This window comes from Bos javanicus, chromosome 9, assembly GCF_032452875.1.
Source record: "Bos javanicus breed banteng chromosome 9, ARS-OSU_banteng_1.0, whole genome shotgun sequence".
Lineage (NCBI taxonomy): Eukaryota > Metazoa > Chordata > Mammalia > Artiodactyla > Bovidae > Bos > Bos javanicus.
In genome coordinates this window covers 20089936-20113370 of record NC_083876.1, presented here as the reverse complement: position 1 = coordinate 20113370, position 23435 = coordinate 20089936, and the positions used below count along the sequence as shown (strand labels likewise).

The 23435-nt window shown below is 37.8% G+C and overlaps 1 protein-coding gene and 1 non-coding gene across 3 annotated transcripts in view; one reads left to right on the top strand and one right to left on the bottom strand.

Moving 5' to 3' along the window:
• Nucleotides 1–23435, bottom strand: part of BCKDHB (branched chain keto acid dehydrogenase E1 subunit beta) — a 265216-nt gene that overhangs the window by 25775 nt on the left and 216006 nt on the right. The window lies entirely within an intron of this gene.
• On the top strand, nt 2057–2128 carry TRNAC-GCA (transfer RNA cysteine (anticodon GCA)). The gene has a single exon. It is a non-coding gene; the product is annotated as a tRNA-Cys (tRNA).

The following is a 23435-nucleotide window of genomic DNA, read 5'->3' as shown; positions in this document are numbered from 1 at the left end:
ACGCATATATATATGGAATTTAGAAAGATGGTAACAATAACCCTGTATAAGAGACAGCAAAAGAGACACTGATGTATAGAACAGTCTTATGGACTCTGTGGGAGAGGGAGAGGGTGGGATGATTTGGGAGAATGGCATTGAAACACGTATAAATATCATATATGAAATGAGTCGCCAGTCCAGGTTTGATGCATGAACCTGGATGCTTGGGGCTGGTGCACTGGGATGACCCAGAGGGATGGTATGGGGAGGGAGGAGGGTTCAGGATGGGGAACACATGTATACCTGTGGCGGATTCATTTTGATATATGGCAAAACCAATACAATATTGTAAAGTTAAAAAATAAAAAAAAAAAGAAAAAAAAGGCAAAAAAAAATAAATTGAGCATTATAAATGATCTTATAGAAAACTGACAATTTGTTCAGTTGCTCAGTCATGTCTGACTCCTAAACAAACACAACCCCTCATCTGGAAGTGGTATCCACATGGCTCCATTACACACCCACTTACGTAATATAACCAGAGGACTACAAGTTTCCTTAGACATCCTAGAGAATAACTCCTGAACCATAAATAAGAGAAAAGCTGGCCTGAATCAAGACATTTCTTCCATATGATTACGGCGGGAAAGTGATTCAAAAGAGATCATGATGATAAATGGTGACAGCAATACTTTACAATAACATTACTGAATATTTTCTGCATGCTGTATGCCATTGTAAAAGCTCAACATTATTAACTCATTCAAACATAACAATGTGGTGACCTGGGTACCGCCAGTGGGAAAACAGGAGGGAAAAGAAATGTATGTAAGACCATACTCTTAGCAAGGTGTCAGTCAGTATTCTGATTTCCTAATGATTCCCCCTAAAAACAAGGGGTGAGAGAGAGAGAAGAAAAATACAGGTTGTGACTTGTAATTTTCTCCATAGCTAAAATTCCACAAGCAGAGTTCTTTCCATAAAGACTGAGGGGAAGAAGAAGACTTCTCTGGTTAGGATGGTCATGCTATTGGCTGTCCAATCGCAGCTTCCTTCAAACAATGTTACTTGAATCCCCCAGGAGAACCTGAGGGCTTACCTTTCCCGAACTCCCATTATAACACACACATATGAATATGTATATACACATATCCACACACATCCATCCTGTACACAGCAATGATCACACTGCATATCTCACTCTTAAACTGTTAGCTTCTTGAGGTCAGGGACCGCCTCTTTTCTCCAATTATCTTCAGTGGTAAAGAACCCGCCTGCCAATGCAAGAGATATAAGAGACGCAGGTTCAATCCCTGGGCTGGGAAGAACCCCTGCAGAAGGAATGGCAACCCACTCCAGTATTCTTGCCTGGAGAATCCCATGGACAGAGGAGCCTGGCGAGCTACGGTCCATAGGGTTGCACAGAGTTGGATACAACTGAACCGACTGAGTACCGCACATTTGAATGATGAATTGTTTAAATGCCTCATCTGGGTTTTAGGAACTCCAAACTGCTCTTTAAAAGAGCAAAGCTGCATTGGGAAGGAGTAGGGGCTGGCGAGGGTGTGGACTGCTGCCCAAATGCCCCCACTGCTGGGACACTACTGCCCTGTCCATGGAGGACAGTGTGTGTGCCCAATGTGGGAAAGTGAGGAAAGCTGCAGGAAGAGCTCCAAACAAGATCTAGAGCTGCCGGAGGAAAGCAGAGGGAGAGAGCCAAAACTACAGCCTCCTGTGGAACAGAAAGGAAACAGGCAGACTGAGAAGCCCTGCTCTGGAGCCAGACACACTGAGTTTTGGGCTTTGAGGGAGACTACATCCGGGCTCACTGTGGGGAGGGGGAAGGGAGATCGGGAATCTCTCCTTCAAGTCCCCAGCCTTGTGGGGCCCACTAACAAAAATGAGGAGGTCAAGGCAGGAAGAATAACTGTTCTGACAAATGCCCACATCCTAGAACTCAGCAACTCTATGTTCCCTTAAACAGCACTAAGGACTTGGCAGAAGTGGTTCCAGACCCTGAGATGGGAAGGAGTAATCCAGGGGCGGAGTCCCTTCAAATTACATAAATTGGACTTCCCTGGTGGCTCAGACGGTAAAGCGTCTGTCTGCAATGCAGGAGACCCAGGTTCGATCCCTGGGTTGGGAAGATCCCCTGGAGAAGGAAATGGCAGCCCACTCCAGTATGCTTGCCTGGAAAATCCCATGGATGGAGGAGCCTGGTAGGCTACAGTCCATGAGGTCCCAAAGAGTCAGAAACAACTAAGCGACTTCACTTTCACTTTCTTCAATTTGGAGAGCCTTCCCCAGCTGTGGTTAGTGAGGGGGCGATGTGACTGCAGAGGGAGACAGAGGGAGGCAGCGCCACGATCCAAGGAGTGCAAGCAGACTCCGGGAGCTGGGAAAACAAACGTGAGCCCTAAAGAATCCTCCAGAAAGGAACAAGGCCCTGCTAACAACTGGGTGTGAGCCCCGTGAGACTCATGTGGGGGTCCAGACCTATGAAGTGCAAAATAAGAAATGTGTGTTGTTTAAAGCCCCTAAATTTGGGGTCATTAGTTATGGAGGCGGTGGAAAAGTAAACAAGGATCTTCCAATCCTAGGTCACGTCTGCCCCACTGGAGGGCCGAGGGAGATGCCACGGAACCCCCAGGGTGTGTGGGATTCGAAGCCCAGAGGGAAGGCCACTTGGGAGCCCGACAGCTCAACGAAGGCTGAAAGGACCTGAAGGAAAATGTTTAAAAGAATTAGAGCAAGCCCAGAAAGAGGGCCTAAAGTCAAAGGGTGACAAGGTAAATCGTCTTCATCTTGGGAGAAAGGCTGCTGTAATGCTAAACCCCACTCCAAGCCTCTCTTCTGGGAAGCCTGATTTGATCCAACTTAGAACAGCGAAAAAACAAGCAGAATAAAAGCCACACTGTTAGGTGCTCCTAAATGGTTTCTGCTGTCCCCTGCAATCCAAGGGCAGAGGGGTTCATGCTCGGCTTTCTGTAACCCAATCTGCACCCAGGAGGCAGAGAAACAACAGCTAGCCACTGAGGGATTCAAACGAGAAAGGTCACTTTCCTGTCACTTCTGCCAGTATTTCTAGGCAAAGAAAGCAGAAATCATAAGACAAAAGTTGATGCTATGAAGCAGTTTAAGAGCTCTTTGTGGAACGTTATCTTGATTTCAAGATTTTCTCCTTTAATGACAAGGGAAATTGAACTGCATGAAGGATGGGCATCATATACACATTTGCTTATGTTGTTACCCTGTATATAATTATATGATGTGAACCTAGTGGTTGTTGGGAAGTTAAGTTTTAATGGAAAGAAGTATATTTTTATCCCTGTAAAAAGTTAGAATAATGACTGTGTAATGTGGAAAAAAAAAAAAAAAGTAAAATGAGAAAAAAATAACCGGTTGATGTTTGAGTTTCATTGAATATTTTGCCTCCTAAGGATACAGAACCAGGATTACTTTTATAAACAAATTAAATTATTATGATTCAAGGAAACTCTAAGACAAGAATAGCTTAAGTTCTTAAGATGATTGGACTCTCAATTAAAAAAGAGCTCCTTGAGGTTTGTAAATGTTTTAACATCTGTTTTATGATTTAACTGTCAAACTAAATTATCCTCAACCGGGACTGTACTACCTCATGAAGCCTACCAGTTACTTTGACTGTTTCAGAACCTTGAACTTACAGAATATGTACGAAACCTTATTAGTCACTCTCGTCCAGCAACTTGCCCAATGGGAGCAACATCCTTGACAGATATTTTCAGTTTTCAAAAGGTTCCAATTGATAGAGCATTTTCCCTTATAGAATTTTCTCCAGTTTATGGTTGACCTTATACTACAGACAGGAAAGAGAATGAAGTGGTCATTTCTGTGCCTACAACATGTCAGATATTGTGGTGGGAGCTTTACATATTTTTTTAAAATGTGCTTTTCACGGGCTTTCCAGGTGACTCAGTGGGTAAAGAATCTGCTACAATGAAGGAGATGCAAGAGACTCAGGTTCAATCCCTGGGTGGGTGAGATCCCCTGGAAGAGGGCATGGAAACCCACTCCAGTATTCTTGCCTGGAGACTCCCATGGACAAAGGAGTGGCAGGCTACAATCTGTGTTGTCACAAAGAGTCAAACATGACTGAAGTGACTGAGCACACATGCATGCTCTCTTCAGTTCAGTTCAGTTCAGTCGCTCAGTTGTGTCCGACTCTTTGCGACCCCATGAACTGCAGCATGCCAGGCCTCCCTGTCCATCACCAACTCCCGGAGTTCACTTAAACTCATGTCCATCGAGTCGGTGATGCCATCCAGCCATCTCATCCTCTGTCATCCCCTTCTTCTCCTGCCCCCAATCCCTCCCAGCATCAGAGTCCTTTCCAATGAGTCAACTCTTCGCATGAGGTGGCCAAAGTACTGGAGTTTCAGCTTCAGCATCAGTCCTTCCAATGAACACCCAGGACTGATCTCCCTTAGGATGGACTGGTTGGATCTCCTTGCAGTCCAAGGGACTCTCAAGAGTCTTCTCCAACACCACAGTTCAAAAGCATCAATTCTTCTGCTCTTAGCTTTCTTCACAGTCCAACTCTCACATCTATACATGACTACTGGAAAAACTATAGCCTTGACTTTAAATAGGAAAATGAGTTCATCAAGGCTGTATATTGTGACCCTGCTTATTTAACTTAGATGCAGAGTACATCATGAGAAACTCTGGGCTGGAAGAAGCACAAACTGGAATCAAGATTGCTGGGAGAAATATCAATAACCTCAGATATGCAGATGACACCACCCTTATGGCAGAAAGTGAAGAGGAACTAAAAAGCCTCTTGTTGAAAGTGTAAGAGGAGAGTGAAAAAGTTGACTTAAAGCTCAACATTCAGAAAACGAAGATCATGACATCTGGTCCCATGACTTCATGGCAAATACATGGGGAAACAGTGGAAACAGTGTCAGACTTTATTTTTTGGGGCTCCAAAATCACTGCAGATGGTGATTGCAGCCATGAAATTAAAGGACGCTTGCTCCTTGGAAGGAAAGTTATGACCAACCTAGACAGCATATTAAAAAGCAGAGACATTACTTTGCCAGCAAAGGTCTGTCTAGCCAAGGCTATGGTTTTTTCCAGTGGTCATGCTCTCTTCACTTCATTCCAATGAAACATTACAAGCTATGTCTTATAGATGAAAAAAATGACATGCTAAAATACAGGATAATTCTACTTCCTCGCTAACTAAAATAACTAAAAGTCAATAATATATGACAAGTAAATATTTCAGAGAAATAATGTCATCAAATTAATGATGAGGCTACCAAAAACAGACAAAAATAGTAGGCCAAATGTATTCTTACTTTTCAAATTTACTGTCAAGGATCCATATTTTTAATGAAGTGAAAGCCTCTCAGTTGTGTCCAACTCTTTGTGACCCCATGGACTATATAGTTCATGGAATTCTCCAGGCCAGAATACTGGAGTGAGTAGCATTTCCCTTCTCCAGTGGATCTTCCCAACCCAGGGATCAAACCCAGGTCTCCCTCATTTCACGCGGATTCTTTACCATCTGAGCCACAGGGAGTCCAAAAGAATACTGGAATGGGTAGTCTATCTCTTCTCTAGTGAATCTTCCCGACCCAGAAATCGAACCGGGGTGTCCTGCATTGCAGGTAATTCTTTACCAACTGAGCTCTCTTCCCCATAAAAATATGGGGAAGCCCATATTTTTAATAATAGACCAAAAACTAACCAATAGGAAATATTTTAATAATAATAAAATAAAATAAAAAATAATATAATAAATAATAGCAGGTATAAACAGGTTATATTATTTAGTTTGAGTAAAATTACAAAAGTCATGTGAGTATGCATACATATATATACACACACATACACATATATATATGAATGGCAAACTAAATTAGTAAATAAGAAAACCTAGCTATTTTTGTCATTTGATCTGAACAGTACTGTTTAACAATTATATGTATAAGGTATTTAACTTTATTGTTGAAATACAATGTAATGATCAAAGGTAGGAAACTTTGATGTATATAGTAGAAAAGATACCTGAATACATTTTATGTCAAAAATAAACATTAGCAAAATTCTGCTTTCATTTTTGCTCAGGCTTGAAGTGATGGACAGACAACCTAAATGGTCAAACAGAAGGCTTACATTATTTTTATATAATGGAACACCTTATAGTCATTAAACATTTTTGAACATAAGACTATAGGACATCATGATATAATGCCAACGGAGTGCAGGGGGAATGATAGGAAACAAAGGTATACAAGAAAATCCCAGCAGCGTAAAACTAAAATGATACACACATACAGTTAGGTGCACAGGAACCAATATGATAACGAATAGTCACTGCTTCACAAACTTTAGAATTTTGTGTCATCTTTTTTCAATTTTGCTCATTTGATTCTAGTTTATGTTATATAATTAATGTGTGTTTTATTTCTGATTAGACTGCAAACTTTTGTGAGGCCAGGAATCATCCTTTACATTGCAATTGTAAAGACCTTTTCAGTATTTGTCATTCACAAAGTTTTAGATTAAACTGAATGAAGGGTAAGGTAGTCTATGATTTTACTTTAAGAAGGGTTTCTTTATATTTTAAAGTTTGTTTTTATTTGAAGGCACGTTTATAGCAGTAAATGTGTCCAAGGCACATCTGGACACAATTCCATCTGGATAGACTGCCTACAATTTCAGTAAATTTTTTCTCTTTAAATGGGTTTATAACCTCATTTAAAAAAAAAAAAAATCTACTTCATTGTGGTGTGTAAAATTCACATTCTGCTAAAAAGAATAACAAATGTAAATTTAGACATTTAGGTCATGTTCCATATTAAAATTCAATATGGCTTCCCAGGTGGCGCCATGGTAAAGAATCCACCTGCCAATGCAGGAGACATGGGGTTCGATCCCTGGGTGGGGAAGATCCCCTGGAGTAGGAAATGACAATCCACTCCAGTATTCTTGTCTGGAAAATTCCATTGACAGAGGAGCCTGGTGGGCTACACTGCATGAGGAATAAGTTTCAGAATAAATTGCTGCTGCTGCTGCTAAGTCGCTTCAGTCGTGTCCGACTCTGTGCAACCCCATAGATGGCAGCCCACCAGGCTCCGCCGTCCCTGGGATTCTCCAGGCAAGAACACTGGAGTGGGTGAATAAGTTGCTAGTTACATCATTTAAGGGCTTCTCTCATGACTCAGATGGCAAAGAATCTGCCTGCAGTGCAGGAGACCTGAGTTTGATCCCTGGGTCAGGAAGATCACCTGGAGAAGGAAATGCAACCCATTCCAGTATTCTTGCCTGGAAAATTCCATGGACAAAGGAGCCTGGTGGGCTACAGTCCATGGGGTCGCAGAGAGCTGGACACATCTGAGAAACTAACATTTAACACTTAACTACATCATTTAAATGATAGGAGACTTGAGGACCAAGCCTCTGCTTCAAGGGTAGAGGAGTTTTATGAACAGATCTAGATGGGCTGGTAATTGACCTGATGAGGAATGCTTCTGGAAAGTGACCTTCACCTCACTCAGCCTCACAGTAAACACCAGTAAGAAGTGTATTATGCTTTACTTATATGGCAAGTCTCCTACGAATGAGTTTCATTCTGAGAGTGTGTGTGTAAGTCCAATTCGTTCGTAAGCCCAATAAAGTTAGCCTAGGTACTCAACTAACACAATCAGCTATATAGTGCTGTATTGTAATAACTGGTTTATAATACTTTGCACATAAATAACACATAAAAATAACACACAAAAAGAAAACATTTAAATCTTAGAGTACAGAACCTTGAAAAGTATAGCAGTTTAGTACATTAGCTGGCATACAGGGGCTGGCATTGAGTGAACAGGCGAGAAGAGTTACTGACTCGGGGAGAGAGAGGAGGTGGGAGATGGCAGAGCTGAAGGATCGTCAGCAATAGGAGATGGAGGGCAAGCTGCAATTTCACTCTTGCCTGATGTTGATGTAATAGGTTCAGATTTCTCACTGGATTCAATTCTATCTACCCTCTTGGAAAAATGATCCAGTGATGTCTGGGTAGTAGAGTACCAGCTACATCACTGCCTTTACTCTTGCTTCCAGACATGCTGGGCTTAATATAAAAATGCACTACTGTACTCTATACAGTAAAGCACACAAAAGCACGACCACTTGAAGAGGATGCACCCACATGACAATGTAAGCCAGACACACGAACTATCTTACATGATTGCACATGTGAGCACAAGTTCGCATCTTTGAAAATTTGTAACTTGAAGGTTTGTCTGTAGGGGACTTCCTGTACCAGCCACTAGTTGCTGGTTGCAGACAGACCTGGAGCCAGTCTCCAGAGGGACCTCTAAGTGGGCAGGGAGCCAGCTCTCAGGAGGAAGCTGGGGTCAGGAGGAAGGCAAAGGGAGTACTCACACACCTGCTATCAATCCGCAGCGGCATGACTCCAAGGGAAAAGGCAAAACTATACCTCCATGTGACAGCATGCTGTGTCGTCACCTGACTTATTTGTGTCCATAAGTATCTGTATCATTTACCATTAATGAAACCAAATTCTTCACCTGCGTCTGACGGTGTCTTTCCATCAACACACATCCTATCGCCCCAACCTCGTAAAGGTCATTAAATACCTACTTCCTGTGAATGGAATTCCGGTCATATCAGCCCTGGCTTCTCTGCTTACATGCCCAGGACACTTTTTCCTCATTCTTCAAATCTCAGAGAAAATCCTACATTCTTTATGAGTCTTCAGGCAGGACTGATTTTTTTTAGGTTCCTTCAAGCACCTCGTTTCTGTATTTAGATTGTGCTGTGTACCTATTCCCACTGTACTGGTATCTCACTGACAAATATCCCCCCCCCCCCAACCAACTAAACTGATCTTTGGCCTGACAGTTCTTTAAACCCCCAGCTTTTAAATAATTTTCTATATTCATCTGTCAAATAAATCCACTAGCCATTGTTTTTAGCACTTAAGGAACATATTGTTTGAACACCAGCAATTTAACATTGAATTAAACCTGATGCAAAAGAGGGTCAAAAAATGACACACTGATGAAAGCTTTTTGAGAAAAAGAATAATGGTGTAAAGAAATAAAAACACAGAGTGGGGGAAGGAAAGAGTGGGAGGAACAGACAAAGTAGCATCGATACATATACACTACCATGTGTAACAGAGATAGGTAGTGAGACCCTGCTACATAACACAGGGAGGCCAGCCTGAGCCCAACGCAACACTGTAAAACAATTAACTTCCAAATAAAAAATAAATTAAAAAAAGAAAGAAAAACAGAAATATTACTGTCTGCCAGATAATGCTCTGCTAGTTTTATGCGTTTTGGCTCATTTGATCCTAACAATGACATTATGCAAAAAAGTTGTTATTGCCCCCATATCCCAGATGAAGAAGCTGAAGCAGAGGAAGGTGAAATTACCATGAGATCATCCAACTAATAAGGGGTGGAGCTGGGATTTAAATGCAGGTGGTTTGGCTCTAGAGTCCTTGCTCTGAGCTACTGACAGTTGGTCATGTATGTACTCCTTCCCGTTTATATATCCCTGGAAGCAGACTGTAAGACAGCAGGAACGTGCTAGGAGGAGAAGTCAAGAGGAATGTACTCTATCCGGCCCCACGGCTCTGCAGGTGAGCGGAAGGGCACATGCTGTCAAGGCTGTGTGTCTGAGTGCCTTGTGACCACACAGACATGTGTGGTGCTGGTGTTATCCACATGTGGGCTGCTCTTCACATCAACACAGTATTATCCCTTGCCCCATCTGACCTATTTGTAGTATTTGGGGCTCTAATTCTTCCATACATTTTAGAATCAACTTGACAAGTTTCAAGGAAAACACCTACTTGGATTCTGTTTGAAGCTGAACTCAATCTACAGATCAATTAGATAATAATGAATCTATCTGTGAATATCTTTCTAAAAAAAAAAAAAATCACTTAAAATTGTTCTTCTAATGAGTTTAAGTTTTACAATTATTCCAAAAAGGTCTCAGATGACTTTTTTAAAGATTATTTCTACATATCTATAACTGCCACTGTAGATACTGATTTTTTAAATTACATTTTCAGTTGTGTTTGATGTTTATCTATAACGCATTTTTATACCCTCCAATTAATTCTAATAAGCAATGTATAGATTAAATTTTCTATATAGAAACTCATACCCTTTGCGGGAGACCTGGGTCCGATCCCTGGGTTGGGAAGATTCCCTGGAGAAGGGAAAGGCTACCCACTCCAGTATTCTGGCCTGGAGAATTCCATGGAGAAGTCCACGGGATTGCAAAGAGTGGACACGACTAAGCAACTTTCACTTTCACCCTTTGTCAATAAACGACATTTCCTTTCTTTTCTCCTTATAGATTTTTAATTCTTATTCTCATCTTGTTATCTTGCCTTGGACAGCCAGTCCAACAATAAATATAATTAGTCACAGTGGATTTCTTGGTTTTTGATTTTAAAAGTAATGCTTCCAATACTTACCATTAAATATAATGTTTGTTGTAGGTTTTTGGTAGATAACCCTTATCAGGTAAAAGAAGTTACTAATTTGCTACGAATTTTATTTTCTTCTTTTCATAAGTATCAGGTACTAAAAAATTTTGACTGTTCTTTCTGCATTCATTGAGATGATTATGTAGTTTTTCTTTTTTTAGTCAGCTAATGTAATGAATTATATTAATAGATTGTCTAATGTTAAACCAATCTGCCATTCCTGGAATAAATTCAACTTGGTCTTGAATATTTCTGGCTTCAGTCTGCTATTTAAAAAAAAAAACTGCCTCTAAGGTTATGAGTGAGAATGGCCTACGGTTTTCTCTTGTTGAATTGTCCTTGTCTGGCTTTAAAGTTATACTAACTCCATAAAATGAGAAGGACCATGTTCTTTCTTCTATCCTCTTGAAAAGAAAAATACCAGTAGAATTCACCTATAAAATCAATTAGGCCCAATGCTCTCTTTAAGGGAAGATAAGCTATTGACTCAATTTCTTTCATACTAGAAGAATATTTGAGTTTTCTTTTTTTTTCCTTGTGTTAATTTTGACAGCATTTTACTTTTCTGGGAAAATCAGAAGTACACAATTTATTGACATTCACAAAAATCAAATTCAGAAGTTTGGGGGATAGTAAAGAAGAAATTAAAATGTATAGAAAATCCAGTAAATCAGCTCCAGAAGTCCAAAGTGTAGCAATGATAAAAGATGATCAACAGGTATCTGTCCCACCAAAGATAACAGAGACAATCGGAGCTGCCAAAAGCCCCTTATAAGTAAAGAACCAATGAAAGGACCATGACATTGATAACATGTCCACTTTCTTAGACTTCTTGACATTTTTTCCAATGTATTTAGAGCATTTAGGATAGTAACTACTTTTCAATTAATCACTTATTATTACCAATGCCTTCCCTATCTTCAGCAAATTATAGATTATCTTCTAAACTTTACTTTTTTCCCCAACATTCCTTTCTGTTTCCAGGAAACAATCTTTAGTTTGGTTCCACTTTTTACTTTTTTTCCCATTTCATTAGTATCCCAACTTAAGGAAGATGTGGGTCAAATTGCATAAAACTATGACAACCAAGTGCTTCCCTGGTGGCTCAGTGGTACAGAATCCACCTGCCAATGTAGGTAATGCAGGTTTGATCACTGGGTCAGGAAGATCCCCTGGAGGAAGAAATGGTAACCCACTTTAGTATTTTTGTCTGGAGAATCCCATGGACAGAGGAGGCTGGCAGGTCCATGGGGTTGCAAGAGAGTCGGACAAGACTTAGCGGCTAAACAACAACAATAAAGACACTAAGTAGTCATGCCTCAGTCTTAACTAAAATTGAACATTAGGTTTTCACATATGCCAATCAGATAAAAAGATTATAAATCCATACATGTATGGATGACATGTATGGATTTATAATATTATATTATACATATATTATATTAATGTATAAATATTATATATAAAATATATAATATTACATTATACATATTACACATATATTATATTATATATTATACATATATTATACATGTATAAATCTATGTATATGACATACATGTATACCTGACATACATGTATAAATCCATACAGGTATGTATGACAACTGAAGTGTGTCAGCAATCTACCTTTCCTTCCTTTGAATTTCTGAAAAGAAAGATGAGGTACAACAAATGAACTTAAGGAATTTATAAGTTAAAAGTGTACACAGTATGCCTTTATGACATCTCCAATTAACCCCCTCTCCACTCAAAGCTCAAGCTAGAGCACTGTTACCTTAAAGCGTCCTTTAGAATCTTGGAATAAAAAAATTACTTTTTGCTATGGTTTTCTAAAACACCATAAGGGATTTGGAATATAAAACTTATATTTTCTAAAAGCCTTACAAAAAGTACTCTAGTCAACATTTTCAAACAATAGCTATCTTAAAAGAAGTGACACCTTGTTCATCTTCAAGACCAAGGAAATTCGATCAGTGGCACACTGAGCTCCCAAACTGCTACCAAACAACTCAGTCATCAGCTCCACAACAGAAGGGAATTTTAAAGACAACTAAGAAGCCCACAAAAGGATACTTAAATGGCCTATAAAATATTTTTAAAGGTTTATGAAAGAAACAGTAAATGTCAAGAAGGTGTAAAGTGAGAAAAGTACGGTTTAGAGAGAAAGAGAAAAAAGTAGGGGAGGAGTTCATTAATTGAGAAAAACAAATAAGAATAGTAAAGAAAGAATATGCGACAGTCTCAAAAGCATTCACAGATGGTTTTCAACTGCATTCAATTTACCCTGAGCTGTTAAAAGGTCATGTCCAATTTTTTGACTTTGACATCTTAGAGGTTCCTGCAGTCTCCACCAGGTGTATGCTGAAATAGAGTTAGCCAACGTCCCTAAAATAGCAGCCCAGGCAAACAAACTCATCTAAGAACCTCTGTGTCTACCCTTTCTTCTCCATTTAATAGAAAATATAAAGATGGTACAATAACTAGAAGGTTAAGGCAATAGGAAGTTGAAAACAAAAATGAGAGTAAAAACAGACCTGAAGTAAAGACCTTGCTCCCTTCTCCCTTTCCTAGAAGGATGCTTACAGCTTAAGGATGTATCAGCATCCTCCTGGGAGGCCGAGTTATAAGCTCTGTCTAACCAGCAAAAAAAAAGTGCCATCTCAAAGTGCTCTGAAGAAAGTAAGATACAATTTCCCTAAAGGTTTTATGAGTACTTCCAATCTATTGACAATTAACTCAAATGAAATAATCACTAGTAAAACGAAAAACTGGGCACAAAATGAGTCCCAAGAAATCAGTTAGTGACTAGAAAGTACTTTGCACAGAAAAGTCAGTTGTGCTTTCTCGATGCTGTTATTTTTACCTGAGGACTTTGAACTGAGTAAACAATGTAACAAAAATAAAAAAACCTATACTTCTAAAAAAAAAAAAAAACACCTATACTTCTTTCCAAAGTATAAAGATTCACAATGAATCTTATTTATCTAGCTTCTTGTTCACATTTGTCGAAAGTGTAAAAGCAATTTTTTAAACAAAGAAATAGCATACAATAAACTTGCTGTATATTTCACTTCTTTTATAGTGTTGATTTTAAAATTATTGCTTTTCCAGTCTTCTGGAACATAGAAAAATACAAATTTTATAGAATATTAAAATATAGAAAAGATTCCTTGAGTTATATTTCTATGTTTTAGGCGAGGATCTGGTCATCTAACAAAAAAGGTTATTAACCAACGGTGTGAAATAACAATACAAGGTGAACATGAAATTAATGGTCAAACCCTTCACACTCAGTACTCACAGCATACAGACAAACCATCTAACAATTAGTTAACTATACAGCTCAGTGGGTAAAGAATCTGCCTGCAATGCACAAGACCCCAGTTCAAATCCTGGGTTGGGAAGATCCACTGGAGAAGGGATAGGCTACCCACTCCAGTATTGCTGGGCTTCCCTTATGGCTCAGCTTGTAAAGAATCCTCCTGCAATGTGGGAGACCTGGGTTCGATCCCTGGGTTGGGAAGATCCCCTGGAGAAGGGAAAGGCTACCCACTCCAATATTCTGGCCTGGAGAATTCCATGAACTGTATAATCCATGGGGTCACAAAGAGTTGGACACGACTGAGCAACTTTCACTCACTCACTGCCTTTGAAGAATTGTGAACAAAGCCAGAAATTCTGCTAACCAAATTGCTCCTATCAGTAATATGAAAGTTTATTAAAACTTAGATCACCTACAACTTTTTAAAAAGATAATGAAATCTTTTAGTTGTTAAAGAAAAAAACAAACAAACAAAAAAAAACAGTACCATAGACACGATGTTATAAATAATGCCTCCTTGTGGGAAAAAAATTCGCCAAAACTTACGACAATATCAACTGTTGCATAATCTGATAATTTTTATGCTTACTCTAACAAAAAAGGATTATTCAACTAGAGATTCTTTTTAGTATATTTTTAACCAATAAAACTTGTATCAGACACATATTAAAACAAACTGCAAAGCCATTGTAAAACCAATTCCAAGAGTCCAAATGCTCCATAAATATTCTCATAAATATTTAATATAAGCATTTTTCAACTTTTACCAAGGATACAACCTCTGGTTTTCTGTTAGAGATAGATTTTAGGAAAATTTAGCAATATGGAATCGGGTGGCCAAAGTTCAATGCTACCCACAGTCCACGGGGCAGCAAAGAGTCAGATACAACTTAGCAGCGAAACAACAAAACTCACTGTGTGACCTTGATCAAGGTGCTAAACTTCTTTGGGTTTCAGTCCCTTCATCTGTAAAAATGGAGATGACAGTGGTTCCTATTTTATAGTATTGGGTTTGGTTACAGTTTTGTGTTAACAGTATTTTAAATGAAACAACCCAAGTGAAGAGTTTAGAAAGGGGTTTGGCATAATAAATATTGGCCAAACATTCTTTGCTATATTTTCACTTTTCATTTGTTGTTATTTTCCCTAAACAGACTACTGGTCAATGAACAACAAATGGTTTAAAAATGAACTTAAGGGGGAGAAGCAGAGACATTACTTTGCCGACAAAGGTCTGTATAGTCAAAACTATGGTTTTTCCAGTAGTCATGTAGGGTTGTGAGAGTTGGACCATAAAGAATGCTGAGCGCCAAAGAATTGACGCTTTCAAACTGTGGTGTTAGAGAAGACACTTGAGAGTCCCTTGGACAGAAAGGAGACCAAACCAGACAATCCTAAAGGAAATTAACCCTGAATACTCTGGAAGGACTGATGCTGAAGCTGAAGCTCCAGTACTTTGGCAACCTGATGCAAACAGCCGACTCATTGGAAAAGACCCTGATGCTGGGAAAGATTAAAAACAAGAGGAAAAGGGGGCGACAGAGGATGAGATGGTTGGATGGCATCACCGACTCGATGGACAGGAGTCTGAGCAAATTTCGGGAGATGCTAAAGGACAGGGAAGCCTGGCGTGCTGCTGTCCATGGGGTCGCAGAGAGTCAGACACAACTGAGTGACTTAACAACAACAAAGCTGGGGAAATCCTTTAGAAAAGGAATGCATCTCTTTCAAATTAATTGTCTAGTCTGAACTTCAAAAACCCAATATTATTACCTATAATTGACAGCCTGTGACTTAGCTCGAACATTTTATAACCTTGAAATATATAAGATTCTTAAGAAGTTATTAAAAATCTTGAACATTCCTGGAACACTTTTTAGGACAGGCTGTTTCTATTATTTTCTTGGAACCCACCTAAGTGGACCTTTTAGTTGTGTAAAAAAGCAAAGACAAAAGAGAGACATAGTCATAAAGAGTTAAAACAACTGCACAATAATGAAAAAAATTGGTCTACAGCATCACCATATGAATTGATACAATTTCCTAAACAAAAACAAAGAAATGGACAATGCACATTTCAAAGAATCATTGACAAAGGCATTAAAACTAATTAACATCATCAGTTAATATGAGAAAAATGTATATAACAGGAATAATGGAAGATGAATAAAAGTGTAGAATAAAGGACTGACCTTCCAAAGGAAGTATTTAAGTATCCAAAGAGTTTCTATTTCCATGAAGTAAGAGAGAGGAGGCAGAGGAAAGTGGAGGGAGGGGACAGGGAGGCAGAGACAGCACTCTTTCTATTCTCATTTTATTTTATTTTATTTTTTTTTGTTTCATACATGATATTATACATGTTCCAATGCCATTCTCCCAAATCTTCCCACCCTCTCCCTCTCCAACAGAGTCCATATTGGTACAGGCAGAATTGAATCAGCAAAGTCTCTTCTTAACTTGCCCTAGAGCTAAAGACCCTTGCTGATTTTTATGCAGAGGCCTGTCTGCCCCACAGGTAGTTTTCTGGGGGCAGACTTGTGGGTGTGCAAAGAAATTACAAGGGGATCAAAAGAGATTAGAACAGAAGTGGGAAACTGAATTGGACATTCTTTAAAATTCTTTTTTTTTTAAATATCATATATTCTATCCTAATTATCAGTTCCTTTTGTCTCTCATATATTTTTGCCAGACAACTCAGTTACAACTCAGAAGTGAACTTGGCTAGTTTTGAAAAATACCTACTTTTCTCCATCTAGTGTGCTAGATTTATTACAGTAGCTCTAGCTCAACACTAAAGGATCTTGACATAGGATTATGTAAATACTACTAACTGAAGTCATAAAATATAACAGAACTATACATTGAGTTCAGGCAATATCATCGTAAAAACTTTTCCCTATATAATTTTATTTTAAGGTCCTACCCACACTGGAAATACTACCTTTTTTTAATTCCAGTCTTATGCAAATATAATTGACGTTCATCACTGTATAAGTTTAAGGCATACAGCAGAGTGATTTGACTTACATTTATCATGAAATGTTTATCATAGTAAGTCTAGTGAACAGCTCATATAGACACAAAATTAGAGAAATGGCAAGACTTATTTTCCTTATGACGGGAACTCTTTGGATTCACTCTCTTAACAACTTTCATATAAAACATATGACACTGTTAATTACATTTATCATACTGTACATTATATTCCGAAGACTTATGTTTTAGCTGGAAGTACCTTTTGACTTCCTTTATCCAATTCCCCCTCCTCCCACTGTCCATCTCTAGGAACAACCAATCTGATATCTTCTCTGAGTTTGTTTTTGAAATATAATTGATCTACCACATTGTTAGTTCCTGCTACACAACACAATGATTTTGTATTTATGTAGATTTCAAAATAATCACCACAATAAATCTAGGTAACCATATATCACCATACAAAACTATTATATAGTTATTGATTATATTCCCCACACTGTATATTTCATTGTTGTGTTGTTTTGTCAGTAAATTATGTCGGACTCTTTTGTGACCCCATGGACTGTAGCCCACCTGGCTCCTCTGTTCATGGAATTCTCTAGGCAAGAATACTAGAATGGGTTGCAATTTCCTTCTCCAAGGGTCTTCCTGACCAAAAGGATCGAACCTGGATCTCCTGCACTGGTAGGCAGATTCTTTACCACTGAGCCACCTGAGAAGCCTGGATATTTCATACTTGTGACTAATTCATTTTGCAGCTGCAGGTTTGTACCTCTTAATCTCCCTCACCTATTTCTTTCTTCTACCCAATCCCCTCCCCTCTGGCAACTACCTGTTTGTTTTTTGTATCTAAAATACTGTTTCTATTTGATGTTTGTTCATTTATTTTGCTTTTTTTAGATTCCACACATAAGTGAAACCATACAGTATTTGTCTTTTTCTGTCTGATTTTTCACTTAGCCTAGTACCCTCTAGGTCCCTCTGTGTTGTCACAAATGGCAAGATTTCATTCTTTGTAAGAATGGATAAGATTTTTCATTCTTTGTAAGCTGGGTAAGATTCCATTGTATATATAAATATACCAGATCTTCTTAGTCCATTCATCTATTGATAGGCACTTGAGTTGCTTCCATATCTTGACTATTGTAAATAATGCTGCAATGAACATAGGGGTGCATATATCTTTTCTAATTATCGTTTTTGTTTTCTTCAGATAAATACCCAGGCGTGAAACTGCAAGATCATACAGTAGTTCTATTTTAAACTTGTTAAGGAATCTCCAAACTGTTTTTCATAGTGGCTGCAAAAATTTATAGTCCCAGCAACAGTGCATGAAGGTTGCTTTTCCCCCACATTCTGCTCTCTTTTTCTTTTAAAGCATCATCTCCTTTAAGCTAGCAATGCTATGTGTGAAATTTAAATATAAGTAGTGCTGTCACACCACAGATCTGAGTTTTCCCATCAATACTGCTTCATTCCATATGTGCACATTGCAATGTTTGTTTCACAGCAGAGCTCATATTTCATTTTATTCCAGAGCTTTGTTTCCACACAACTACATATAATATTTTTCCTATCAAACCTAACTGAAGAAAACAACGAATCCAAAGTATAGTTTATAGCAAAACAAAATAGCGCAATTAATGGTAGAATTGGTGGCTGTTTTCAAAGTCTGCCTTAGCTAGAAAACTCAAATTCTTTTGGATTACAATGACATATAACAAACATAACTTGAGCTAGCTGTATCAGAAAATATGACAACATATGGCTCTGCTAGAGAAGTGAGCATTTCAAAGCATTCAGTCCTCCAATATGTTTCATGCTAATTATATCAAGATTACAGAAATACACATCTTACAAAATAAAAAGGTGTGTAACAAGCTTTCAGCATCCACAAGAGATCATTTACAATACTCGTAAGAAACATTCTATGGTTTATACTCAAAAATAATTTAGGATAAAAGTTTTAATTATGTAATTAACATGAAATATACTTCAATACATGCCAAGATACTGTTCTCCTAGAGTTTTCTACATGAGCTTCACATGTATTTCTGAGATGGATCATGGAAACACTATTAATTCATTTCCTAATAAATGCTTCAAAACTATAAGCTTAATCAGACTGTAAAAAGAAAACCTACAAAAATGTATTCTACTTTACCTTTCATTATTTTAAAATATGTCCCAAAATATTTTACATTCAACTCGCCAGATTCAAAGGGGGGAAAAGAGCCTCCTTTTCCTAATGTATCAGAAAAAGAGTTGTAAAAAAGCTTAATTGCCACTTTTAAAAATAACAGTTCCTAGAAGAAAGCAAAATAAAATCTATTTTTCAGAGTGTTATTATACCTCCTTTATAAGATCAACATTTAAATTACTAAAATGATGTTCATATCTATGGTGCAGGGTGAGCAGTAGGGGGCACTTTCATCTTTAAGGCAAAATAAAAGTTTTTGTAACATTCAATATATTTTATAACAATCATCAGCTTAATTTAAATGGACTTCATTGTACAAATAGAGAAAATGGGTATCGATACTAAACTGGAACAATTGTGTTTTGGATAAAATAAACAAGAGGAAACAGCATGGTCATCAGAGAAAACGCTAAGTAACACCCACACAGGAAATCCAGCTTCATGCGCTCCATGAGCTTTGTCCTTTATTTCCTGAGATTAACTATTGCTATATTCTCAACACATTAAAAGAGTCAGGGGAGCACACTGGATCCTTCTATGAGATAGACGTGCCGCAGTTTTCAGTTCCTCTACTTGCCTGCTATCTAGCCTTGGGTAAATTAATTACCTTTCTCGAGCCTCAATTTCCTATCTATAAAAATGAGCATAACAGATACTTAATTAAGAGGCTGAAAGGATTAAATAGTAGAAGAGGTGTAGCAGCAGAGCAAAGAGCACACAGTCGACGCGGAGCAGTATCTCCCCTCCTCCACCCGCTCCTGAGCCCTGCTCCTGGCACTCGCCCACTGTTAAGAGCACCCAGGTAAACGCATGCCCAGTACACAACGTCATTCATATGATTCCCTTACGTCGTCTAGATGTTTTGTTAGGTCTGTGATGATATTCCTACTTTCATTGCCAATCCTGGTGATTTATGTTTTCTCTCTCTTTTCATTGGTCAGTCTTACTAGCAGATTATCAATTTTATTAAATCCTTCCTAAGAACCAATTTTCTTTTTCTGCTTTCTTTGCTTTTTTAATTCCTCTGTAGTCTTTTTTCTATTTTACTGATTTCTGTTCTTGTCTTTATTTTCTTTTTTCTACTTACCATAGCTGTATTTTGCTTTTCTTTCCTTACCTGAAGGTGGAAAATTTGAACATTGATTTAAGGTTTGTTTCTTGTTGTTGTTTCTTTCATATATATATATATACACACACACACATATATATATATATTTATAGTTATTCATCTAAGCACTCTTTTAGCTGCTTTGCACAAATTTTGTGTAATATGTTCACTATTATTCATCAACTCGATGGACGTTAAGTTTGAGCAAGCTCCAGGAGTTGGTGATGGACATGAAGTCTGGTGTGCTGCCGTCCATGGGGGTCACAAAGAGTCGGACACAACTGAGAGACTGAACTGAACTGATAATTCAATTTCATAAGAGTATAATTTCTCTTGTTACTTCTTCCTTGACTCATCATTATTTAGACTTGTATTTTTAATTTCCACGTGCTTGTTTATTTTCTAGGTTTTTCATTAATGTCTCGTTTAATTTTATCATAGTCAGACAACATTATGAACGATCTAAAATGCTTAGGCCTTTTTAAAAGTCGTTTATGGTGTAACATATGGTCTATCTTGGCAAACATCCTATGTGCACTAAAAGAATGTATGTTCTGCAGTTTTTACTTACAGATTTAACAACTGGTGGTGTTCCTTTCAACATGAATTCAAAAGAATTTCCTTTTGTATTATATTTCTTGCAGTACAAGAAAATAAGGATGGCAGTGAATCCTCTCATTTTTCATTTATCTGAATTTTATTTTCCTGTATTTTGAAGGATAGTTTGACTGGATATAGATTTTCAGGTGGCTAAGTTTTTTTTTTTTTTAATCCAGCCCCTTAAAAATGTCATACATTGGCTTTCATTGTTTCTGATTAGAAATAAGTCACCACTTGTAGTGTAATTCCCTATACATCATATTTTAGGTTTTTTTCCTCCAGCTATATTGTATTTATCTACAGATTCTATGTTGTTGGATTTCCAATCTCTCTCCTCTCCCTCAATTACAACATGATCTTTGCAACAGTATTAATAGAATGTAATTGAGGACTACTCTTATCATCATTTAAAAGAAGTAACAGCAAACACAGAACTAAAAACAAAATCATATACTAACTTTCTGTTCAATGATTACTGAGTTGGTGATTAAAATTATAGGAAAATCTGAATCATATGTGACCAAATGTAGCATTTATCCAAGAAACTAAAAGAGAATTTTTTCCTAGTTACTTTCATAATTACATAATCAGCCTTGGCTATAGAAGTTCTAAATGTTATACGAAATATGGTGTCAAGAAAAAGGTAAAGAAAAAAAATAATAATAATAATAATAACATCACACCATAAGACACTGAAATAACTCATCCAGGGCATTTTTGTCCTATCTAATCAATTTTTCTATTTTTGTCTGCTCAGTAAGATATTCTGAAGCTATGGTCAGAAGTACATGTTTTTAGCCTGGTGTTTTTTGACCACAATTACATTCATTCAAGGAACAAGAAGATCCCTGAGGACAGAGAAGAATGAAGGGGGCAGAGAGGGCTAGAAAATAAGGAGTTAGAGTTTCACTCTGAGGGTGACAGGACACCACGGGGACAACGGATTGCCATGATCTCATCTGCATTTTGAAAAGGCCACTCAAGCTACTCTGTAGGAAGCACTGCTGAGAAGAAAGTGATAGTTCAGAGAAAGGTGGTGGTTTTCACTGATGTAACAAAGTGTTAGTTGCATAGTTGCCTCTGACTCTGCGACCCCATGGACTATAGCCCACCCAGCTCCTCTGTCCATGGGATTTTCCAGGCAAGAATACTGGAGTGGGTTGCCATTCTTTTTTGGAGGGGATCTTCCCGACCCAGGAATCAAACCAGGGTCTCCTGCATTGCAGAAAGGTTCTTTACCACCTGAGCCACAAGGGAAGCCAATGGTTGGGTTAGAGACTTGTTTTTAAGAGTTCTGCTCCACCAGCTGGTCTGAATGCAGGGTGTAAGGGAAAGTCAGGCATTAATGAGGCATCCCAGGAGGCTCAGATGATAAAGAATCCGCCTGAAATACACTTTCTTTTCACTTTCCAGTTTCTGGTCTGAGGTAGGGAACACTGAGAAAATAGTAGGGTTGGGTTTGTTTTTTTTTTCACACACTTAATAGACAGCCAAATTGAGAAGGAAGTAAGCAGCTGGAAATTTTGCAAAATGGAGAAAAGGATAAAATTAAAATAATTCATAATATAAACCCTCTACCTAGAAAGAAATATCTGCTAATATTTTAGAATATTTCTTTTGAACCTCACTAAATGAATTTGAAAAGTAACCTTCTTTAAATGATTTTACCAGAATGACTATAAAAAGCAATTATAACGACAGTATACAGCAGAAACTCTCTTTGATCAGTTATTTTAGCACGATGGTTTTCCCTGAAGAATCCAATAAGAATTATCCACAATGAAAGTACTAACATGTGGGATAGTATCTGTCATCCCTAAAAACATTCAAGTAAGTTTTCTACTATAGCAAACCAAGATGCTATATGAACTGACCAACTATACCAAGAGACAAATTATTTGTTAGCTATTTATACTTAAGATTACAAATGATTACTATTTTATAAAATTTATTATTATCATTACATGTTTATTCATTGATCCTGTTTGCAATTAATCAGTGCAATTTGATAATTACTCCACCTGCTGATATAACTGGCAGGCTTACTATTTTAAAGAACAAAAAGAACAAATTCAACATTGTACTGTATGTAACCCTTAAGGTACTCATGGAATCAATTAAAAGGTGACTGTTTTTAGCTTAAATTTTAGACTATGCAATGAAATTTTATATGCAACTATATTATCTAAAAATGCCTTACTAGAATCATAAAAAACTATCACTCCAAGAAACTTCCCTCCCTCACCAAAAAAAAAACAAAAAAAAAAAAAGGAGGGGGAGGATTGAAAGTTCTAAACATATACAGACTGGCCATTCAATAATCTATTAGCAATGAGGATTTCACCAACTCTTGTTTTGAGAAAAGAACTTCATACTTGTTCACCTGAACTTTAAAATGTGAGATCTATTTATGACACACAGTTATATTCTGCCCCTTAAACAAAAGGACACTTAGCTACTCATGTTCCCTAAGCCTCTACCCCGACCTTAGGCTTCCCAACACTGTGTTACTTCAGCCACTCCATAAATGAACAAAGATCAGGAAAGAAAAACCATAACCTTCAGTCCCAGAATAATTTGTAGAAAGGCTGGGCACTTTCACAAGTATTTTGCCTGGATTTAAGGAAAATAAATGTGTGTGTGGGTGTGTGTAGGGGTGTGTGTGGGTGTGTGTGGGGGGGTGTGTGGGGGTGTGTGTGTGTGTGTATATACCAAAAAAAAAAAAAAAA